Below are 24,438 nucleotides of genomic sequence, written 5' to 3' on the forward strand. Positions count from 1 at the left end.
TTAGTACTGCTGCTGTGTCCTTTTTAGGCGTCTCCATAGATTGCTTATCAGCTTCCTTCTTGCCCTAATTTTTTTGGCTTCGGGAAAGGCTTTATGTGGTCAACATTGTATTTGTTCTTTAGAAGAACTCCTTCAGAATTTAACAATGTGACCAGCTTCCCAGATATTGCCTGTATTGTGTAAGGGACATTGAAGTCTGGTTCTGTCCTTCCACCTTTCCTGCCTTGTTTCCTCATGTTGAACAGCAGTACCTCTTGCCCAACGGTATAAATTAAGTTTTTTTTATACTTTTTCTGTACTTTTTTTTTATCATAGGCTTCCTTTTGTCTGTTCTGAGACTTGGAGATAATTTCCTTTGTGGCTTTCACAATCTCCATTGCAGCTTTCTTCTACTCCATGAAGGAAACAGAACTAGTCTCATGTGGGAGAATGATCTGGGAAAGCTACAAAAAAAATATTTTAAGAGATTGAAATAAAAATGCAAATACATACAATAACCTGAAACTATTGAAAAAAATCTTAATGACAATTAACAAATGCAGGTGCACAACTTGACATAAAGCTGTATTGACTTCCTTATTGTAGGAAGTGGACAACCTATACATTTCTAGATAAGCCCTGCAGCCTTAAATCACTTCCACTGCAAGTGATAACTTTGCATATGTGAGCACAGAATTGCAGCACAGCTGTCGAGCAGAAACTAACCGGCATTTCAACAGGCACTTCGTTGGGGAAAACTGCCTCCCTTCCATACATCAATGCAAACGGCAAAAATTTTGTGGTGGTTTGCATTTTTGACCGCAAAGAAAATAATGTCGCTTCCAAATATATATATCCTAATTATACTACTTGTTAAGTAGCCAAGGGGAAAGAGAGACCCAATATACAATATATTCAAATGGCCCTGATGGAAACAAAACTTGTACATAGGACATCATTAATTCAAATGACAACACGACAATCAGATGAAGAAAACCTGAATATATTGTCCTGGGAACCCATAACAAATGGCCCCATAATTATTCTATGCGGTCACATACCATTACCTGAACAATTAACTCAACAAGACTAATGTCAGTCAGAAGGGGTATCGGAGAGAGAAGAGGGGGCTCCTCAGGGTCAAGACAAGAACAAAAAATATTATTCATTCCTTCTCGCATCCACCCGAAGAGAAACCCTCTAAAAAGGGTCTGAAACTCAGGTGTTCATTGAGTTTGGGGGGTGAGGTCGCCCCAAGGTCCGCAATCCAACAAGTTTCTCGTTGTAGGAGGACCTTGTTCCAATCCCTACCCCTCGGGTTTGGGTGAATCTTGTCCATATTTAAGAATTGGATCCTGGGGAATTTGCCCTGATTTTTATCAATAACATGTCTCCCAAGAGGGAGCTCCGGATTGGCCATTCTCATAGAGGTTATGTGTCTAGAATCTTGCTTATAAAATTTCAGTTTAGTATTACCAACACAAAAATTTCAGCACTGACATGTCAGGAGATAGCCCACCCCCTCAGTTTTACAATTGAAGAAATTATGAGGTTTGTACAACCGTCCATTGGGGAGTACTGTATCCTGCCTGGTGTTCATATATTGGCCACCCCCCACATGTAAATGTGCCCATTCTCTTGCAAGGGTCCTTGCAAAATTCACCCTCAAACTCACTCCTGGACCAAATGGTCCTTCAGTGAGGCTGCACATCGGTATGTGATCGCTGGACTTTGTAATAAATAGGGACTTAGTGCAAGATCTTTACATAAGAGATGCAAAACTTGCTGAAAATTTTCCTAACTGGTTGGTGTTGGTTACTATACGTAGTAATCATTCTGATGACCTGAAGGTCTTCAGTCTTTCTCTTATTACCAAATAATAACTCACGCCTCACATGTCCATCGGCCCTCTTAAAGGCCTTCTTTAAACAGGTGTGAGAGTAACCTCTCACCAAGAGCTTGATCCTCAGGGCACTGGCCTCCTGTAAAAAAGAATCCTGACTAGAGCACAATTCCGTTTGAGTCTGAGGTATTGACTATACGGGATTGCGCAGAGGAGGGGCTGATGTTGTAAACTGGAGGCATGTAAAATTGTATTCCCTGCCGGAATGTCCAAAAAGGTAATACTAGTTTCACTGTGAGTCACAGTGAACTTTAGGTTGAATGCATTCTCATTCATCACAGAGATACATTCCTCCAGCTCCACCACAGAGCCCTCCCAGAGTAACAGGATATCATCTATGTAGCGTAACCAAGCCGCTACATAATGAGTGTGAGACTTGGCAGATTCATCAGCCAAAAACAACTGCTCCCATTCCCCCAGGTACAGGTTAGCGTACGATGGGGCACATTATGTCCCCATCACCACCCCTTGCACCTGAAGTAAATGGGAGCCATCAAAGGAGAAGACATTATGGTAGAGTATATATTCTAACGCCATAATGATGAATTCATTCAGCTTTCTGTAATTTCTATGAGTTTGGGAGATCACATGTCTAATGGCAGCCAGTCCCAGATGGTGAGGGATAGAGCTATATAAAGCTTCTATATAAATGGCAACCAGTAGAGCATGTTGAGATATATGGAGACCTTCCAAACTCTGCAGGAGATGGATCGTGTCTCGCACATAAAATGGTAGGCTTACAACAAACGGTCTTAGGTATGTGTCCAGATACATACTTAAATGTTCCATAATTGCACCATTCCCAGATATTATTGGTCTCCCCGGTGGTGATAGTAGATCTTAATGGACCTTGGGGAGACAGTAGAAAGTGGGAATCCTTGGGTATTTAATACATAAAAATTCCCAAGTGTCTTGATCAACGATGCCATGAGCAAAGGCACCGCCGACCAAGGCATAGAACTGAACTTCAAATCGAGAAATACTCGCTCTCAAAATTGGTTTGTACCAATCTTGATTAGATAATATTTTATTGCACATTAGTTTGTATTGGTCATTAGACATTATTACAATGTTACCCCCTTTACCAGAAGGTTTGATTTGTAAGGGAGTAACATTTCTTTAGATTTTCTAGAGCGAGTTGTTCCAGTTGTGTCAGATTCCCTGAAGATTTATGTATTTTCAATTTTTTAATTTTGGCTGTTACCGAGGTAACAAAAGTCGCCAAGTTTGTCCGGAGTTGTGCCCGCCCCATGGACTGCTTTCATGCGTCGGTGGGTGATTTCTGCAGGATGCCTCTCCGTAATGCCTCTCCTTTTGGACTGGCCTTGTGGGGGGGCGCCCGTGCAGTTAAAATCCAGAGTCGTCCTCGTGGTTGCCGGCAGTTATCACACACCTTATGGCTGTCACATAACCTCTGGTCTCCAATATAAGGTCTTAGTATGCAGACTGGGTCTTTCTACTCTATACGTCTCGCCTCCTGTTTGAAGGCTCCATGTGTTTACTATTGAATTGTTGCTATGCAACTACGGACCACAGGTCTTCTGATGCAAATTTTCACACATGCGCTGTCAAACACGGAAGCCCATAGATGCCGGGTTGATGCTGTACGGAATGACGTGTGACGTAGCGACGGCATCGCGTCACACGCCACTCCCGGACCCACATATAAAGCAGCGTCAGATGCTATTGCTCTGCCACTGCACCGGATGGCGGAGATGAGTCTTGCTCAACCAAATCTTGGACTTGGAGGACACCACCTCTGCCTGACACTGTTTTCGGGAATTAGATTCTATTAAGGTATGCTGTGGCTCTATGAGCCTTTTAGTAAGTGACCCCTTCTTCCTTGCTCTTTTCTATACCATAGTTTGTGTCTGCTAATGGCTATAATCCTACTGACAGGAACTGTGCTGCTCTCTCTTTGGTTACTACTGGATGTCTTTTCTGTCCTGATACAGACCATATCCTAAGTGACCCAGGAGGAAGATTTGAAGCCAACACCGGTAGGCATTTATCTGGTCACCACTAGTACCCGTCTCACCCTTAAAATTGATCTTTTGGAAGTAGAATATGTTTGCACAGACATATTGTGAACTGTGTTTGTAATCTCTTACTGATCCATGTCTGTTGAAGAGAGGTTTCTTTCAGACTTGGTATACAACCCCTGGCAAAAATTATGGAATCACCAGTCCCTGAGGATGTTCCTTCAGTTGTTTATTGTTGTAGAAAAAAAGCAGATCACAGACATGGCCAAAAACTAAAGGCATTTCAAATGGCAACTTTCTGGCTTTAAGAAACACTAAAAGAAATCAAGAAAAATAATTGTGGTGGCCAGTAACAGTTAGATTTATAGAACAAGCACAGGGAATAAATTATGGAATCATGAAAAACAAACAAAATAACACTCCAAACACATCACTAGTACTTTGTTGCACCACCTCTGGCTTTTATAACTGCTTGCAGTCTCTGAGGCATTGACTTAATGAGTGATAAACAGAACTCTTCATCAATCTGGCTCCAGCCTTTTCTGATTGCTGTTGCCAAATCATCTTTGCAGGTTGGAGCCTTGTCATGGACCATTTTCTTTAACTTCCACCACAGATTTTCAATTGGATTGAGATCCGGACTGTTTGCAGGCCATGACATTGACCCTATGTGTCTTTCTTCAAGGAATTTTTTCACAGTTTTTGCTCTATGGCAAGATGCGTTATCATCTTGATAAATGATTTCATCATCCCCAAACATCCTTTCAATAGATGGGATAAGAAAAGTGTCCAAAATTTCAATGTAAACCAGTGCATTTATTGAAGATTTAATGACAGCCGTCTCCCCAGTGCCTTTACCTGACATGCAGCCCCATATCATAAATGACTGTGGAAATTTGCATGTTTTCTTCAGACAGTCGTCTGCATAAATCTCATTGGAACGGCACCAAACAAAAGTTCCAGCATCATCACCTTGCCCAATGCAGATTCGAGATTCATCACTGAATATGACTTTCATCCAATCATCCACAGTCCACGATTGCCTTTCCTTAGCCCATTGTAACCTTGTTTTTTTGTGTTTAGGTGTTAGAGATGGCTTTCTTTTAGCTTTTCTGTATGCAAATCCCATTTCCTTTAGGCGGTTTCTTACAGTTCGGTCACAGATGTTGACTCCAGTTTCCTCCTATTTGTTCCTCATTTGTTTTGTTGTACATTTTCTGTTTTCAAGGCATATTGCTTTAAGTTTTCTGTCTTGACGTTTTGATGTCTTCCTTGGTCTACCAGTATGCTTGCCTTTAACCACCTTCCCATGTTGTTTGTATTTGGTCCATGTTTTAGACACAGCCGACTGTGAACAACCAACAACTTGTGCAACATTGTGTGATGATTTACCCTCTTTACCTACATACTAACAAGCAGATTTAATCTGATGCAGGTGTTAGTGTTTGTAATGAAAATTTACAGCATGATTCCATAATTTTTTCCTCAGAATTGAGTGATTCCATAATGTATTCCCTGTGCTTGTTCTATAAATCTAACTGTTTCTGGCCACCACAATTATTTTTCTTGATTTCTTTTAGTGTTTCTTAAAGCCAGAAAGTTGCCATTTGAAATGCCTTTAGTTTTTGGCCATGTCTGTGATCTGCTTTTTTTTTCTACAACAATAAACAACTGAAGGAACATCCTCAGGGACTGGTGATTCCATCATTTTTGCCAGGGGTTGTAGAAAGATGCTTTAAAACCCTGTCCTCAGGACCCACTAACAGGCCAGGTTTGCAAGAGAACTGAAATACATCACAGGTGATATCATTTGCTGCTCAGTGATTGCAGTATTCTAGTCTGCATCAAGGTAATACATAAAACCTGGCCTGTTAGTGGGCCCTGAGGACAGGGTTGATGACCACTGCTTTAGAACATCTGCATTCTTTAGAAAATTATTCACACTTTCATATGATGGCACATAAGAAAACAAGACTCTTCACATTCACATCTACTGCTGGAGTGTTTTCTGTCTGGCCACTTCACAACTCACTCAGTTGCCTCCTGTAGCACATATATGCATCTTTTAGACTTATCCAATTTTGTTTTATTATTTTCACAAAAAAACATAAAAAAAAGCCAACAACCAAGTTGAATATATAAAGTTATATCCAATGAAACAAAATAAAGAAAACCGCTACCTTTACCACGCTCGGTGGCCATCACTGAGGCAGAGACTTGAAGGGGACTTCTATCACTCGGGATGCCCTTTGGGAACTATGTATATATGGAGAATGAAGCTATATAATTAGTGGGGGATCCCCTGATTAATCCAGACATTGCCCCATTAGTTGACCATCAGCACTTCCTATTTACAAGCCACTATCAATCGCTCTAAAGCTTTTTGTGTGAGGTGGTCTCACAGATTGATCTAGAAGCTATGTGAAGATACTTCTTCCCTCATCCCATCTGCACTGCGGAATTTATTCTCTGATTTTTCTCTTTTTGACTATAAAACTAACACGCCATGAGCTCCTGGAGAAATGTCCTTTGAATATGCGCAACATGTAGAGCTGAGCTGCATGAAGACATACCACCTCTTTCACTCATACACTAATTCACCAAGTATTGGAGAGTGACCTGTTTGGTCCCTCATTTTCAGTATATTACTGTATATGTTACGTAGGTGGTGTGTTGTTTGCTTCAAGGCATATTTGTGAATAGCCAATGAATTTTAATGGAATTGTCTTGTATGTTTTTGTAATAAATTGACTTTTAATTCATACCTGTGTTATGCCTATAAAGTCCATCATCTGCAAACTTATTCTTTTCAAAATCTAATTTATCGGGACGTGGCACTATATACCTGATTCTCGTATCCACAGCACCTCTCTGTGGTGATACCATCCCCAATCATCCAAAATAAAAGAAAAATCTAATCATGCCGTCATTCATTCACAGCACCCGCTGTCACAATTGTTTAAAAATGCGACTGTGCGGGGCTCCATTCACCCGGCCACATCATTCATTTACAGAGTTCAGTGAATGGGGAAAAAAATACAACTACCGTCATCCATTGCGGATGTTGCCTTGTTGTTCTCAATGAATTAACAGGGTGATAGTGAGCGCTCTAGTAGTTCATTGATCCTTCCTGTGATTGTCTGCCCATATGAGGTACGAGCAGACAGATACACTGACAGTCTGCAGGAACAGAGTATTGCACCCGTGATATTCTGATCGCAGGTGCATTGCTACAGGCTCCTAATTAAAAAAAAAAAAAGAATAAATGCACATTTGTTTTACCTACAAAAAGATGTGCTTTTATTTTTTTAGAATCTTTTTGGATCAGAACCTCAAAGGAGTCGGAGTGACAGGAGGCCACATTTCCAGGCAGAAGAGGAGAAGCACCTCTTATTAGACATCCACATCCCCTTCCATGTCTGGTCAATGATGTCATAGTACACGCCGGGCACACTGTCACTATGGAGGAGGGAGATACATCCAAGGACCAGACCAATGATGATAATGATGATCACATAATGATTAAAGGATAAGTTCACCTTTAAGAAAAAAAAAATAGTAAATACACTTTTTTTACTTGCAAAAATAGTGCATTTATAATTTTTTGTCTTAGGAGCCTGTACAACATTGCACTTAGGATCACCAGATCTCTGGTACAATGTCAGGCTCCTGCAGACTGTCAGTGTAGATGTCTCCCCCGTATCTCCAATACAGGCAGATATTTTATTCCAGGAAGAATCAATGAAGTACAAGGATACTCACCAGCGCCCCCCTCATATTTCATTGAGAACTATGAGCTGCCATCTGACAATGCTTTCCATACTTGTAGTCTCTTCATTCACAGAACTCTGACTGGGGCCGTGTATATGGGGGCGGGGGGGGGGGGGGGTTTATTAGATTAAGATTTTATAAATCATCCAAGAGAGAGAGAGAATTACATAAAAGGGTTACTCTGTGAAAGGGAGGAGCTATAGCTCAATATGAACAGCTAATGAGAGGTCATGTGATTAGTTAGTGGGAAGGGCTGAAGCACATTCATTGGTTGGTATTGGTCATGTGATGAGTGGGCGGGGTCAGTGCTGACTATATCTGGGTGGAGAGGAGAAGCAATCAGCCATTTGTGTGTTGGGAGAGGGAGGTGTGCTGTGTGGTGGAGGGGGGACATTGAAGCTTCTTGTAGGGAAAAATATTGATATATCCGCACAGAGTTAAAGAGAGACAGAGATGACTTAACTCAGTAGAGGGAGAGAACCAACTTGTATATCAGTACAGAGAGATTTCTATATCAGAGACCGAGCTCAGTCCAGGGAAATCATTCATAAATAGGACTTGTCTCTTTTATGAGCTTCTAGAAATAAGACGAGCCATCAAGTCCAGTGTTCTGTGTAGGGAGCCACTGATACAAAAGTTGTGTTTGGAAGGAGATCCTGAAAGAAATGTTCTGGTATGTGAATGTAACAATCACCCAGTGTGTGTGTATAGAGCTCTATGGGCTGTGCAAACTCTAATTTGGTTGAGGGTTCAGCCTCAAAAAGCAATCCACCTTGTATGAAGTTGGGGAATGAGGGATAGATTTTTTTTTTTTTTATTTCTCTGCCCCCTCTTGTATTTTTGCAATAACAGTGCAGCAATGCCTTCAGTATACAATTTACTTTACATTCTGGTCAGAGTAATTCTTAAAACTGTAAATCAGAAATGAAGTAAATTTTTTGGTCTCATTGGCCTTTTTCAAGCAGTAAATACAAAGCATCGTCAGAATACGCACTGCAGGCTCTTCCTATATAGTGATGGGTTTTGTCCTCAGCTGGGGGATGGGCTCATTAGCCCCCCTGTGTGTTCCTATTTGCCCCCCCCCCCCGACTATCAATGTACAGCCCAGGGGGTATGGAATATGCCCAGAACATACAGGACATGTCTGTGTTCAGTACAAACCAGGGCACAGAGTATATACAATGCAGAACAGTGGAAGGCAGACGTTCCATATTATATACTGTATATACCACCCAAAATTTCATCACGATCTGTAAAGCTCAACCTATTAAAAGAAAAAAATGCCTTACAGAAACAATGGTTATCCAACACCCAGAGCGGGTGAGGGGAAACCTTTAGGCTTGGTAGGTAGGAACCAATAAAAGTCTTCCCATCACAGATGTGGAATATATGCAATGTATCTCTTTCCATTGTGTGTCTTTAGAAATCAACCAGCATTCTGGCAAATTATCAAAGGAGCCTCAAATTCTCCAATACAGACCCAGGTAACAGCCACAAAACACGAACACTCTAATCTCCCACCAGATGTCCAGGATGCACCCCCATGGTAACCTAATACCTGGAGCAAGATCCTTGATTGGAGGTGAAAAGCTTATTATAGGGAATATAAAACCAACTGCCAAAGTTATTACAGCCTGCAATACCACTGGTCACAGATTCCGGTGAGGGCCTCTATCTGGCTGGACACGCACAGGAAGATATAAATCTTGCATACAATCTGAGGAATCTCAGTGTGTGGGATTTACTTGGCTGCTCCCACAGCCTTTAGAGTGTACCAAATTATTCTGTGAGATAGAATGCTTACATTATTACTTCTCTCACTGTCCACACCACACAGATCCCTGTCTGAGCATACAGACCCTGCCTGGTATCACACAACACTTGTACATTGATGGTGTGGTACTGCTTGTGATTATGAAAGTCAACGTCTCTTTACCTGGGGGCCCTAATTGCAGCATGGGTACAATCAGTGGCCCCCCAGCATCAGAGGACATTCAGCAGGCTGGTAGAAAGCCACCTTCACATCATTCCATTCATCTTCAGTTTGTGCAAAGTGGATAAACCTGTGGCACAAGGGCAAGAATGGAATTAATGACCTGCATACACACCCTGGACACAATTGATTAGCTGATCCCAAGTATAGTGCCAGTGGAAGTTTGGAAGCTGCCACACCACAAGTGTAAAGAGAAACCAGCAACTTCACCATCCCTGGTACTGTGTGGCTTCAGGTTGTAGATGGGGCACATTTCTCCTCATAGCCCATACACATACATAATTACTTCTCTCGGAATTTAGAATGGATATCAGAGTCCCACATGTTTTCCAAATAGGCTTGAGATGTGAAGTTGATGGAAGGCAACAGCAGCATAGGCTTCTTCCTCGAGTACTTCATCTGCAAAGGCTCCTGCTACTATAGTGACCCCTAGCACCATGACATCCTTATAAATCAGAGGATTCAGAGCCTCAACATCATTATGCTGCACCACTTCTATTCACAGGTTCTCATGAAGTTCACATATAGGAAGTGAAAATGTGCACTCGGGCAATAAGTACGGCCATGACACAGGTGTGCACATGTGTGCTGCAGACCATTGCTCTATAATTGGAGTAATATCAGGCTAAAAAAAAAAAAAAAAAAAGGTACATAGCAGACATTAGTGTCATTCTCAAATCTACAGGCTCATTCTCCTTAGATGTTTGTGTATGTGAACCCTTTGACAGCTGTTCTCACTCCCTTCTCTCCCAAAAATTAGCAAAATTTTCCCCTTTTCCTTGACTTAGTAAAGCCCCAGCTAAACTATAGACTGGATAAGGACCACAACGCCTGTCACTTTATTTCCATCTGTGTTCTTGTTAGTGAGATAGGTCAAAGGTGGTAGGTTGTGGGTCAATGCAAGGCATGGGCTGCTTTGTATCATTACATGTACTTATGTATTCACACATTATTAAAGTACTAGGCTATCAGCTTAGTTCGGGTGGCACATCCAACCTCGGTTATGTGACTTCTGGGGATCAGCAGCTGATGGAACTCTGGCTCCCTCTCCTGTCAGCTCCCAATAATTATTCCTCACAAGGCAGATGCTATGTAAGATGCAACATGATGATGCTGGCAGCTTCATCCTTGGGGAAGCAGAGAAACCATATCTTATGACCAAATATGGTCTCCACAATTTCTTAGCTTCTCTGCACGGCCTTTGTTGTACCTGAGCTACTGCTTGTCCTGGAGGTGCCCAATTGTAGCCATCAGCCCCGTCAGCTGTGGGTAACCTGCATCCCCTAGAAAATAAAACAAATCAGATACTGGTCATGATTTACTGGGACCTTAGTGTCCACCAAACAGGTTTGTGTCAGGTCTATTAACAAATCAACACTCACCAAACGTCTACTAACAGAAAATTATCAGAAGGTGCCCAAAGGGTGGCGCTAAATAGTTGAAAAACCACGTAGTATGTCAGTATGTTCATTTTTGTTGGCCGACAATTCCTTGCCATTTGTATGCAAAACAAGTTTGGGCCAACGCCCTTCAGACAAAAGTCTATGGTTTTGTTGGCCAACAATCCGATCGTGTGTACGAGGCTTTAGACCAGGGGTCTTCAAACTACGGCCCTCCAGTTGTTCAGGAACTACAATTCCCATCATGCCTAGTCATGTCTGTGAATGTCAGAGTTTTACAATGCCTCATGGGATGTGTAGTTCCGCAACAGCTGGAGGGCCACAGTTTGAGGATCCCTGCTTTAGACTGTGGCTTCTGTGTGCAGTGCAGAGGGAGGATGTCTACCGGGGGTCTGCAATGCCGGGTCTGAGTGTCCCGGGACTCCCAGGTCCCCTGGGTAGTCTCTGATGGTGTCTGCTCGCCTGAGATCACACCCCCTAAGGTGCTATGCAGTATGTGCCATGGCGTTTTTAATCTATATCGGCACACATTATTTTCACCCTGTTTACAGGGTGAAAAGGTGCATGTTATACGCCAATAAATACAGTAGGCTCTTCAGAATGTATTACACCTCATAAACCTCTGCAGGATTATCATAATGCTCATTAAATAATAAAGATTCGTTGATTGGTTAGATGAAAGTGACCTTACCTTTAATGTGGTGGGGATTCAGCTGTGATGAAGTCGGATTAGTTTCTCTGAGTATTCGGATCCACTGCCGATCACCACCGGACAACGTCACCAAATCTCTGGAAGTAGAGTCACTGATCAGAGGAGGGAGAGGCCCGCTTTATACAAGGGAGATGGGAGGGGAACGCAGAGACTGAAGGCTTTCCATTCCAACTAATGGAAATGTATAAATAACCCCGGATTGTTCTTGCTGATTTGCATATAAACAGGTTTTCTAGAGAATAGATGAGATTAAAAATGTGAAACCCAAATACCTTAACTGACTTTTAAAATTAAAATGGGTGTCCTTGGGAGACATTAGTCCCCTTCTTTTTTTGGATGTATTTGGGAGGAATTGTGCCACTTTTTGGATGTCCTTGGGAGATATTAGGCCTGTTTTTATAGGGGGAACTGTGCCGTGGAAGCAAATCTTGAACACCAAATGTCCACTCAATCACAATTCAGATTCTTGAATGCTCTGTGTTGTACCTGGATTTGGGCACAAGTGGTACAATATGAAATCGGTGTGAACAGCCAGGGTAGAGAAGGATATCCTAAATCACCGAACTACTAATTACTAAGAAGTTTTAAAGCCGCATGGAAATGACACACAAGGCATGGAGCTTAAAAGTAAAATAAATATATACAAAAAAACATGCATGCATATTCATGAGGTTCAGAGACATACAGTATATATGAGTATTTGACACTGACATTACTGATCGACTTAACAAGTAGACAGCTGCCATCAAATCTTCTCTTAAAATTTTCATAAAGCTGAGACTGGTGTAGTATATGGGCGTTGTGTACAGATCCAGGGAAACCGGTCACCACATCGCCGATCAACATTTGGGTGTCACACACCACGTAAATGTTTATGGAAATATATCCCTTTCTATTCCAATAGATGTGCTCCTTGTGACTGGGTGCCAATAGGGCTACAATCGATCCATTACATTTGGTATCAATGCCGTGGCATAAAATCCGCCTTAAATTTGTTCCCACTCCTGCCTTGATGAGAGCATGTAGATGTAGGTCAGTGCAATGGAACTAAAGCCCTGTAGCACACTTCCCAGCATTCCTGAAAAAGATGCCTGTAACATTCCGACCACATCACCGGCTACTATCTGGTAGGACACCTTTCCTAAAAAAAAAAGCTACAGTAAACAATTTAGTCCTGCCAGATATTGCATGACTCCACTGGTTGGTGGTCTCTGACACGACACACAGCCTTGACATACAGTAGGAGACTGAACTTTTGCAGAGCTTCAGCCTCAGTAAAGCCATCTACAAGTGTGTTCTGGAAAATGCCTTGGAGTCATGAAGACCACTCTTCTCCTCCTAACACGCCTTATTAGGAGGTTGAATTTCTGGAAATTAACACATTTTTCATTAAATACCACCGAATTGTGTTCTCTTTTTTTTTTTTTTTTTTCTTTTTTTTTTTTGTGAATTGGATTTTTTTTACTGCATGTGATTTATGCAAATGAGTCATGTGGCCTTATTATCACATGCAGTAACCCTTATCCCTTGACCCTTATATGATTCTTCGTGGCACTTGGCTGGTACTCGGCATATAGGCCTCCAGTGTAGGTATGTAGGTTTTCTGTAGCCATCATACCACAGCTGATTTGTTCCATTCTTGTAGATCTCAGTCATCATCTGCTCGCTAACAAAACCAAAGAAATATTTGCCCATGGGACACTTGAAATAGTGGTGCTCATTAATAGGTACAAGGTTATATAAAAGTACAAATTTTATTAGAATTTAACATGCCTGACCTTTTGAATATCCGGCATAACCCTATGCTGGGGGTTTCTCTGTGCGTTTTTTTATAATTGATATAGCCACAGGACACAGGCTTTGAGGGCAAATTGGTACAGGGTGTCTGCATTGGGGGATCTTTCATGTGTGCATAGAGACTGCAGCTTCGGCAATACAACAGTGTTTTATTAATTAGGCTGATATTCAGAATCTACTTTGAACAATTCAATTTTTTATTTTGCATTTTTTTTAATATGCAGATATATACTTGTTACTTTGTACCTATTTTTCTTAAATTCTAATAAAAGTTGTACTTTTTATATAACCTTGTTGTACCTATTAGTGAGCACCACTCTTTCGAAAGTCCCAAGGGCAAATGTTTCTTTGGTTTTGTTAGTTTTTGGGTCTGAGAGCTGCTCATGTCTGAATATATGGGGGCTTTCTCTTCATCATCTGCTCCCTCCCTTTGACATGCTGTAATCTCCAACCTTCCACAGAGTGTAGTTGGACAGGTAGAAGCATTGCCCAAATGTCACACAGGTACCACACTGGTTGAATTTGTTGCAGTTCTGGTCCTTCATCAGGTAATTGTTGCAAGTTTAATTGGGGATACCATGAATATATTCCATATTACCAGATCCCTCCACCCTTGCAAGACCTGGCCTCATGGCACTCGATTACATTCTGCACACACAGGTACACAGATGGCTTTGCCCCTTTCCTGATGTAATTGTGATCTGCATTGGTACTCCCACGTGCCCAACATGATCATCAGTACTGAGGGATGTTGATTTTGTGTAGCGCTAGTTGGAGCCATTTACATTACGCCAGTCCCAAGCCTTTGGCAGGCTATTTATAGAGAGGTATTTATGTGGCCTTGTGTATGTCCTAACTACAGTCTTGTAGCCATGCTGCCTGGGTTGTAGTATGGAAAATACTGTATATATAAAAAGTTATTAGAAATAGAAAGATCAAAAAATTGCTCAAATATGGAATCAGACTTACATTGGGTATAATTATAGAAAACAGGTCACCAACTGGTGTCACCTCCTGGGCAAACAAAGTGGTCTTGGGTCTTGAAGGCCATACCAGAACTCCCAATGATGTTGGGATGGGATGAAAGGTAGGAAGACATACTGACTTCTTCATCATAATTTTTTTTACTTGTTCTCTTTTACATAATCTTCAATGCCATCCTCTCATCTGTAAATAGGGTATGTTCAATATAGATTTATTACAACTTGTGTGGGAATATGTGTAACATAAAATGAATCAAAAACATCCTAAACGCAAAATATTGTGTCACACCTAACTGTTTCTGTGTCCTTCGATACCACTAACCTGTATCCTCCACCTCTGTTTCTTATGACAGGGGTAGGCAACCTTGGCACTCCAGCTGTTTTGAAACTACAAATCCCATCATGCCTCTGCCTGTCATGCCTGTGATTTTCAGGGTCCTTCAATGTCTCATGGAACTTGTAGTTTCAAAACTGCTGGAGGGCCGAGGTTGCCTACCCCTGCTTTATGAGGTGAAATTTCTCCTGTAAGTCTATCTTCTACAGGCGCTGTAATGATGAGGAGACAAGTCCATTCAGGAGGATCTCCACATAATGAGCCACAGAAGCCATTTTTGATCTGGATGAAGAGAGAACAATGTTTGGCTCCTATTAAAATAACTCCTATGCATATTTCCTTAATTTAATAGAACAAAACACACCATATAATAAAATACGTAATTTAATATTCAAATAGGGTTTGGTGGCTGGGTGGGGGGGGTAAAAAGAAAATCATGGTTTTACCACCCACCCAGATAGATGGGGCTGTACACATGCCATGGCATCTTTACCTCAGAGTGTAAGAATGATAGGTGTCATCGCCTGTCAAGCTTGCCCATTGAGTTTAATGGGGCCGCACTGCAACTGCAAGTCAAACGCTCAGCTCACAGTTGTCCAACTAAAAGAGCTTCCTCTCACTTCTTGTTGTATCTCCAGGAGCGAAGTGGAAGGGAAATCTCCCCAAAAGGACTGACAGGAGTTTTACCCTCTTAACTCCTCATACTGTAACTCTATCCAGAACTAAGAACTAATTTTCCCATATGTATACCTTAATGTATTTACATTTGGTATAATCAGAGAGCACAAATCACCAACAGGAGATAGTTATTGGGCAAACAGAAAGTTGTAAGTAGTTTTGCAGTATCCAATGATGTTGGGATGAGACGAAAGAATGAAATGCTGAACTCCCGGAAGAAAAGACTCCTGATTAGTTCTACTTCTATCCATGAACTTCAAAGCTATTCTTTAACTTGTGAAAAAAAAGAAAAGATAGCTGATAATTATGGTATGTTCACTTGCAAAACTCAATAATCTGCTGCTCCTGGATTATTAATGTATTATGTTTTATGTAAAACTAAACCTCAGCCCTACCAGCAATCAGCTGACACATTTCAGTACTGGAGAGGTTCCTGTACGGCTCCTACTCTGATTTCACTGCACACTGAGATTTTCACAATGTGCGTTAGAAGCTTCAGTAAGTAAGATAGAAACCAAATTCACTTTCTGTCTGGAGGACATCTAGCATTGTTGGCATTACATACTTCCCAGCCTGACTGCTCCTAGGTGGTTCCTTGTATTCATTGTATTTATTTTTATTTGATATTTTCTTATAGACTATATATGTATAGAGATGTAATAAATTCTGGTATTGGGCCATATTCTTTGCCTGCATATGCCTGATATTCTTCATTAAGAGGGTTGATGTAGAATACTATTGTATGTTCTTAATTTAGAGCAAGTCTACAATGGGTGAGCTCTTGTGAAAAAGTCCTATATCCTACAGATCAAATTTACATAGATATGCATAAATATTTGTAGAGAATATTGAAATGGTGGGTAGATTAATTCACTGAACTGTTTTCCCTTCATTTGCCAAGAATACTCTTCCAAATCCACCTTTTCCAAGTTCCTTCCCCATGATGAAGTACCTCTAAATAGAAGGTGATCATTCTATCCAGAAGAACTTCCACATAATGGTCAACAGAGGCTGGGAGCATGGATAAATCTCAGACTAGTAAAATGTCATCAATACTGGCCTTCCACTTGGGGGTGAGCGCTGGAGCACATTAAAGAGAGAGACTGAAAGTCAGCTATTTATTTTTTATTTTTTTTACCGACTTGATTACCACTTTATAATGTCCTCAAACCAGACAGCGGGTGTACAATATGTATTGTCTTGTCTCTCTGGCACATTGGAGAAAAGCTTTTCCTAACAAGCCAGAGGGTGGAGGAGAACATGTTTTCTCTGTGTCCCTCTGACATATTGGGGAAAAAACATTTTTCCCAGCAAGCTAAAGGGAGGCAGGCAAAATATTTTCTAGAATGGGCCGATGACAGGAAGACAACAAAATAGCCAAATCATTGGTGTTCTGCAAGCTTTAAAAAAAAACAAAAACCCTGACCAGAACACTGTTGATCTCTAGTATTTCTTTGTACATCTTGCAATGTACCTCTCAGGAAATGTTTTCCACTTTTCATTTAGTACTTTTCCCTAATCTCTGGATCCTGGTGGGATGTCTAATTTTCTTTTAAGGTTGCACAGACACATGCAGGTTCTTTTTTAGTTCTTGAGGTTTTTGCTTGGACGCTGGTTGTGTTGCTCACACCAACTTGTGTGACAAGTAGAGATGTGACAGGTGCCCGTTAACGTTGTCTCTCTATAACACTGATCTGCTGACTTATTTGTATGTAAAAGATATTTAGCAACCAAGCTACCTGTCAACATCAGAACACTCATAACATTGTCCACGCCTCACATACAGGACTGATGACTTAGCTTGTTACATGTGGTAGTCTGAACCTCTCATGATATCTCCTTAAGTCATTTTCTACACTGTAAATGTTCTGTCCCTATGATAAAAGGAAAGTTCTCTGTAGAGCCTTTTTTTAGCAAGATTGGCTTTGTTCACCCAAAATATACCTTGAACCACATTTCTTCTTTTTTTGTCAAAGTGAATGCTGCTACTTGGTTCATCGATATCTATCCAGCTTTGACCCTAATGATTGTACAAGGCACTGTGTGCTCGAAAGTTATATTTTGGTGGTCCACTTTCTCTTCCCACTCCTACACAGTCATATTCTTGACCGCCCCTGGTCCCTGCAGATGTTGAAGTACCAAAACAGCTTCCAGATAATATATAATGTCCAGCTTGACACTCAAATCCAATATCTGGTAGTTTTGGGCTTTACCAATAGCTTTATGAAAGGACTTCTTTGCTGCCTCCAGAAGCCTGTGGCATGTGGCGGGAGTTCTGGAGATGATCATCAAGGATTCAATCCTTTTACCGACAATAGTTGGATATGCTTTTCATTTTCTTTGGTATATCATTGGTGATTTGCATAGAAAACATACAGTATTGAAAAAGTTTTGCACATGTTTTAGGTATTTGCGTGTTGTTTGGCTCTTAAGGTAGCTTTTAATGGCATTAAAAATGGATTAGTCGGCTCTAAAAGTGAGGTTTGGAACCCGAGCATGCTTGGAACATTAAGGAGAAAAAAACAAGATCTGAATAAGACCAGAAAGGTGGACCAGAGCAGATATGAGCACCCTAAATAAGAATCCTCCTCTACTTCTGCAGGTACAGGTAATCCGCTTACCTTGGCCACCATTTCCTTCAGGTCGTGGGTTTGATCCTTCCGCACCACGAGCCCTGGCATACATTGCTCCTGATTCACATCAGAAAACTCGATCCACTCTTTGAGAGCGCAGCCTCCTTGCTTTCTCGGGTCTCCCTGTGAACTTCACAATGTACCAACGTGTCAGTCTGTGCTGAGTTTAATGCCTGTGACATGGAAGCATATAACTTCCAGGTGTCTAACCTGCAAACACCCCTAGGGGTGCAGGGTGAGGCCTTGATTCGTGGACCGGACATTATTTCCTAGTAGTTTTACATTTAAGGGACAGATGGGTACCATCAAAATTGCAAAAAAAAAAATGCCAGCAACTCGATTGCTTCTTCTTAAATCTTTATTGAGCACAAACAGCAGTGCAACATCAAAACTCTAATGCCGCGTACACACGGTCGGACTTTTCGTCTACAAAAGTCCGACGGACTAAAGCTGGCTGACAATCCGATCGTGTGTGGGCTTCCCCGGACTTCTAGCGGACTTTTCCAGCCGCAAATCTAACGGACTTTAGATTTGAAACATGCTTCAAATCTTTACGTTGTAACTACGCCGGACCCAGAAATCCGCTCGTCTGTGTGCTAGTCCGACGGGCAAAAACCCACGCTAGGGCAGCTACTGGCTATCAACTTCCTTATTTTAGTCCGGTGTACGTCATCACGTTTTGTAGCCGAAAAGTCCGACCGTGTGTACGCGTCATAACATGTTTCGGCAAAAGCCTTCCTCATAGCATACAGATTTACAATAAAATCAAGTTTATATAGGAAAAGGTGTCCATTACTCCAAAAAAAGGGGGCAGTACAATCCAGTTTGAAATCAATTAACAATTAAAATCATGTGAGGTTGGTAGAACCAGAGAAAAGGGGGGAGGGAAAGAATGGAAACACAGACTGAAAACTCCAGGGCAAACAATTATTAACCCCCTGTGGAATCAAATTATATTATTTTAAAAACAAGTTTGAGTATTCAATCTGTGTATCCACCACACCTCCCGCTGAAGTAGGGTATGGTGTGTAAACCCCCCTCTAACAGATCTTCTCACCTGTTCCAGACCACAAAACGAAGAAGACTTCAGATTACCACCATGAACTGTTTTAAAATGTTTAAATACATGTGAAATATTTTTTGCATTGCCATTTTAGAGTGTCATTTATAGTGTTCTGATATTCTAATACGTAGATTGCGGATAGTGCATCCCACATACTGTACTTTACAAGTACTGCAATCAATTAGGTAGACAATCATTTTTGAGTTACAATTTATAAAACTTTTAATTGGATATGTTCTACCTGTTGTAAAAGAAATAAGACTTGCTTTTTCTGCGTCTTTTACACTGTTTACAGGTGTTATGGATTGATGGGTACTGTCAATGTTGTTTTTTTTTTTTTTTTTTCCATTGACACCATGAATTTATTAAAGGTTTACACAAATAAATGGATTAATCTTTTCAATGTCCTTTAAGTTTACGTATAAATATTTATGGTCCATAAAATATAAAAACCAGCCCAGGTACTCAACCTCCTGATTATAGTTCCAAAATGTTAGGCTGCATTCACCCCTGAGCAGAGTGACTTTCATGCAATTTTTCTAGCATTTGTTTTTTCAGCATTTCAAAAATGTTTTTCTGTTTTATGTGCAGGCATTATGAGCTCAGTGTTCTGGCAATTGAAAAGCAGTTTATTTTTATTTTTTTTTAATTTTTTACATCAGAGTGATCCTTCTCTTCCTGGTTTTGCTGTGTGCTTGTTCTCTCAAGCTCTTCCGTGTGCCTTTCCCTGCGTTTCTCCAAGTCTGGTGAACACGTCTATCAAGGACAGTTCCTGGCATGTGCAGCAGCTGCATTACTAATGCTGGAGGAAGAAGAGAAAGCAAGCCCAGATACTGGGTCCATCCTGTTAATACAAATAGAGAACCGCTAGGCCAGTTCTGGGCAATGTATAATCTCAATACGCATGAGGAGAAATTCTATGATTATAGACGGATGTTCATCTCCTCATCAGCACAAAGCTTGTAATGTATTAACACCATCACAGAGCTCTCTGGTTGCTATAACCAAGTCCAGCATTTTTCTAGCAACTTCCTCCACCCCATTCACCTTTTGTTTGCTACAGCTGAAAGTAAACCACAAGGGTGGGCATGCTAGCTGACATTGTCCATGTGCATCAACATTTTTTGGAATATATCAGCCACCACCCCTATCCCCAGCTGCTAGATTAGTGAATTTCCCATCCAGAAGAAGAATGGGGCCACGGATAAAGATCTGTTGCTATGACACGGTTAGCCACACAGCGGACAGAGTTCTAACACGATGAACCGGCACAGAGGATAGAGTGTCCACAGAATTGACACTCCAGCCTCATTGCCACCTCAGTTCATACAGGAGATAAGTGTACTTGTTCCTGACAGCTACAGAAATCAATCATCCCCCTGAAAATTGTGCCATAGGATCAAGGGAATTTATTGTGCCTATGGAACTCTCAATAATCCATCAGATTGCTTATTTTATTACCTACCAACAACAAATATTCCCTACAGTTTTGATGAGTTGCTTTGGTTAATCTCTCAGCATTTACAGCTACATGACACTTTCCTTTGAAACAATATTCTATAGGTGGAAAGTTTACACTGAGGTAAGTTTTTTTTTTTTTTTTTTTTTTTTTTTTTTTTTTTTTATTATTATCTGAATATGGCTTTCTCATTTTTCTTTTCAAATATATACACCTCAACACCCTGCCTCCATACCCTTCCCCATAACCTCCTACCCTCCTGCATAAACACATTTTGCAGGAAGTGTACTTGCAGTGCACACACTATTTTTATTTTTTTGGTTTTTAATTTTTTTTTCTTTGAAAATAGCATACAAAAACATCCTCCAAGGAAACACTCAACCTGGCGAGTCTTTAGGTAGTAACATTAGAACATATCACACAGAGTATACAGATTTACCAATTCCTTTTAACAAGGCTTTGGCTTCCTGTAGGGCCTCATGCAGTGATAAGAAAATTAGCTGACGAGTTTCGGCAACAGCCTTAGTAGAAACATGTGAGGGGCCACTGTTTTAGCTCTACCCTGGAACTGGCTCACCTTGAATGAATGAATGATTTGTAAAGCGCTGCAATGCGAACTAAATGGCCTCAAGGCGCTGATGCGTTTTGTGTTGTCAGCTTCATTAGAAGAGGTAAGTCTTGAGTTTTTTCCTGAAGGCCTGATGGTTTTCTTCCATGCGGATGTGAGTCGGAAGAGAGTTCCATAGCCGAGGTCCCTGGACTGCGAATCTTTGTTCTCCCCTTGCTTTGTAGCGGTATTTGGGAACGAGGAGGAGGTTTTGGTTGGATGATCGCAGATTGCAATTTGGTGTGTAATGTTTTATTTTCTCTCGGAGGTATTGAGGGGCGTTACCTTGTATGCATTTGTGGGTGAGGCAGAGGGTCTTGCATGTGATCCGATTCTTTACTGTTAGCCAATGTAGGCTCCTCAGGGATGGGGAGATGGACTCCCAGGGTTTTTTTCCTGTTAGCAGTCTTGCCGCCACGTTTTGAATGGCCTGTAGGTGCGCAAGCTGATATTGGGGTAATCCTATGTAGAGTGAGTTTGCATAGTTGAGACGGGAATTGATGATTGTTCCAACTACTGCTGCTTTGTCCTCTTCTGGGATGAAGGGGATGAGTCTGCGTAACAGGCGGAGGAGATGGTGAGATCCGCTAACTACTGATCCTATTTGTGCATCCATTGTCATTTCTGAGTCAAAGATAACTCAGACTCTTGGCTTTGGTGCTCGGAGAGATGGTTTGTCCTAAGATGGCGGGAGGTGTCCATGAAGTCTTGGTTTTGGGATTTTGGTTAGCGTGTAGGTAGAGAAGTTCTGTTTTTGACCCGTTGAGTTTGAGGGAACTAATGGTCATCCAGTCATCTATCCAAGTGAGGCATTTCTCTAGTTGCTGATGGTGGTCTTTTTGTCCGGTGATCCGAAAGTAGATTTGGGTATCGTCTGCGTATGAGTGGAAGCAGAGGTCTGATTTTTTTGATGATTTTGAGGAGAGGGCGGATGCAGATGTTGAATAGCACTGGCGACAAGGGTGAACCCTGAGGGACTACACAGGAGATTGCCCAGGTTTCCGAGGTGAATGCTCCTAGTTTCACTGTCTGTGAGCGATTCTCTAAGAAGGATGCAAACCATTTTAGACTAGAATCTGTGGCTCCTGCTACTTCTGTGAGCCGGACAAGTAGAGTATTGTGGTCCACTGTGTCAAATGCTGCACTGAGGTCTAACAGTACCAGGAGACATGATTCTCCATCATCTGTTGCTTCGAGTGCATCGTCCCATATTTTTAGAAGTGCAGTTTCCGTGCCATGGCCTTGGCGGAAACCTGATTGTAGAGTGTCCAGAGTGACCTTCATCTTGGAAATAGTGTGGTTCCCATACGGCATCACATGACTGGTATTGGTGTTTTGCTTCACCAGTAAAAACTGTTATGCCGCGTACACACGAGCGGACTTTACGGCGGACTTTGCCCGGCGGACTTTTCGTCGGACTTTGTTTGCTCCTTGCGCCGGACTTAAAAACGAACGGACTTGGCCACACACGGTCACTGCAAAAGTCCGCTGGTTTTGAACGCGGTGACGTATAGCACGTACGACGGGACTAGAAAAAGGAAGTCCAAGCCCCACTCCGGCACCCTTTGGGCTCCTTCTGCTAATCTCGTGTTAGTAGAAGTTTGGTTAGAGACGATTCGCGCTTTTCACACTTCAGCTTATTTCGTTCGTTTTCTGCGGTTCAGTTTGTGCTTGTGAGGTTTGTATCTGCTTTTCAGTGCGTGTTGGTCAGTTCGTAACCTGCCTTGCAGGCCGTTCTGCTCCGCTCGTTCCTGATTTTCAGGTCGTTCTTCATAGGCCTTGCTGTTCTTCAGTGCGTTTGTTATAAGTTTGTTTGTTTGAGCAGCCGACCGTTTTGAAGCCATGTCGAGTGGACGTTCTCGTTCTCGAGTTCGTGCTTTGTGGGGACTTGGTGTTGGGGTTAATACTTTGACCCGAGTCCAGTCCATGAACAGGGCGAGGAGGAGTTCATGGACCAAGAATTGGTTGCGCCAGCGTGACCAGTTCTGTCATATGCCTTTGCTCCGTGAGCTCCGTGAGAACAATCCTGATGATTTCAGGAATTTTCTCAGGATGACGGACCCCATCTTTGAGCGTCTGCTGGCTATGCTGACCCCCTATATCAGCAGGCAGGATACCTGCATGAGGCAAGCCATCAGTGCGGAGCAGAGGCTAGTTGCCACGTTACGTTATTTGGCGACAGGGAGAAGTCTTCAGGACTTAAAGTTCTCGACAGGCATCTCCCCCCAGGCTCTGGGGATCATAATCCCAGAGACCTGTTCTGCTATTATTCAGGTCCTGCAGAAGGAATATATGAAGGTAAGTTTTATCCTTTAACATTACATGATATGTATTAAATGTTTTTTGATGTATTGTAGAACTGTCCTCTTTACCTAATTGCCATGCTTTCAATCTGCTGTGAATGTCCCCTTTATCTTTGTGAATGCCTATTTTAATAATTTATTGCCCTATGCATGCCTAATTTTTTTCATTAACCTCCCCACCATGCAATGCTGGGTGCATTTTTATCTCTAGACTATAGTCCATTGAACAATGTATATTGTCTGCTCCATTGTCTTGTTTGTCCCTCCCCCACCCCACTAATGTTTCAGCCAGTCAGGTGTGTTTGTTAACCTAATTAGAACCCCTCCCCCACCCCACCCCACTAATGTTTCAGCCAGTCAGGTGTGTTTGTTAACCTAATTAGAACCCCTCCCCCACCTCACTAATGTTTCAGCCAGTCAGGTGTGTTTGTTAACCTAATTAGAACCCCTCCCCCACCCCACTAATGTTTCAGCCAGTCAGGTGTGTTTGTTAACCTAATTAGAACCCCTCCCCCACCCCACTAATGTTTCAGCCAGTCAGGTGTGTTTGTTAACCTAATTAGAACCCCTCCCCCACCCCACTAATGTTTCAGCCAGTCAGGTGTGTTTGTTAACCTAATTAGAACCCCTCCCCCACCCCACTAATGTTTCAGCCAGTCAGGTGTGTTTGTTAACCTAATTAGAACCCCTCCCCCACCCCACTAATGTTTCAGCCAGTCAGGTGTGTTTGTTAACCTAATTAGAACCCCTCCCCCACCCCACTAATGTTTCAGCCAGTCAGGTGTGTTTGTTAACCTAATTAGAACCCCTCCCCCACATTCAAATGTATCAATGGGCCATC

General features: G+C 41.9%; 2 pseudogenes; both read right to left on the reverse strand.

Annotated features, from left to right (window-relative positions):
• LOC141128494 (legumain pseudogene) overlaps positions 1-24,438 on the reverse strand; it is a 54,895-nt pseudogene that overhangs the window by 22,357 nt on the left and 8,100 nt on the right.
• LOC141124099 (cathepsin Z pseudogene) lies at positions 13,261-18,217 on the reverse strand (annotated as a pseudogene).

This window comes from Aquarana catesbeiana, linkage group LG01 (assembly GCF_042186555.1).
Source record: "Aquarana catesbeiana isolate 2022-GZ linkage group LG01, ASM4218655v1, whole genome shotgun sequence".
Lineage (NCBI taxonomy): Eukaryota > Metazoa > Chordata > Amphibia > Anura > Ranidae > Aquarana > Aquarana catesbeiana.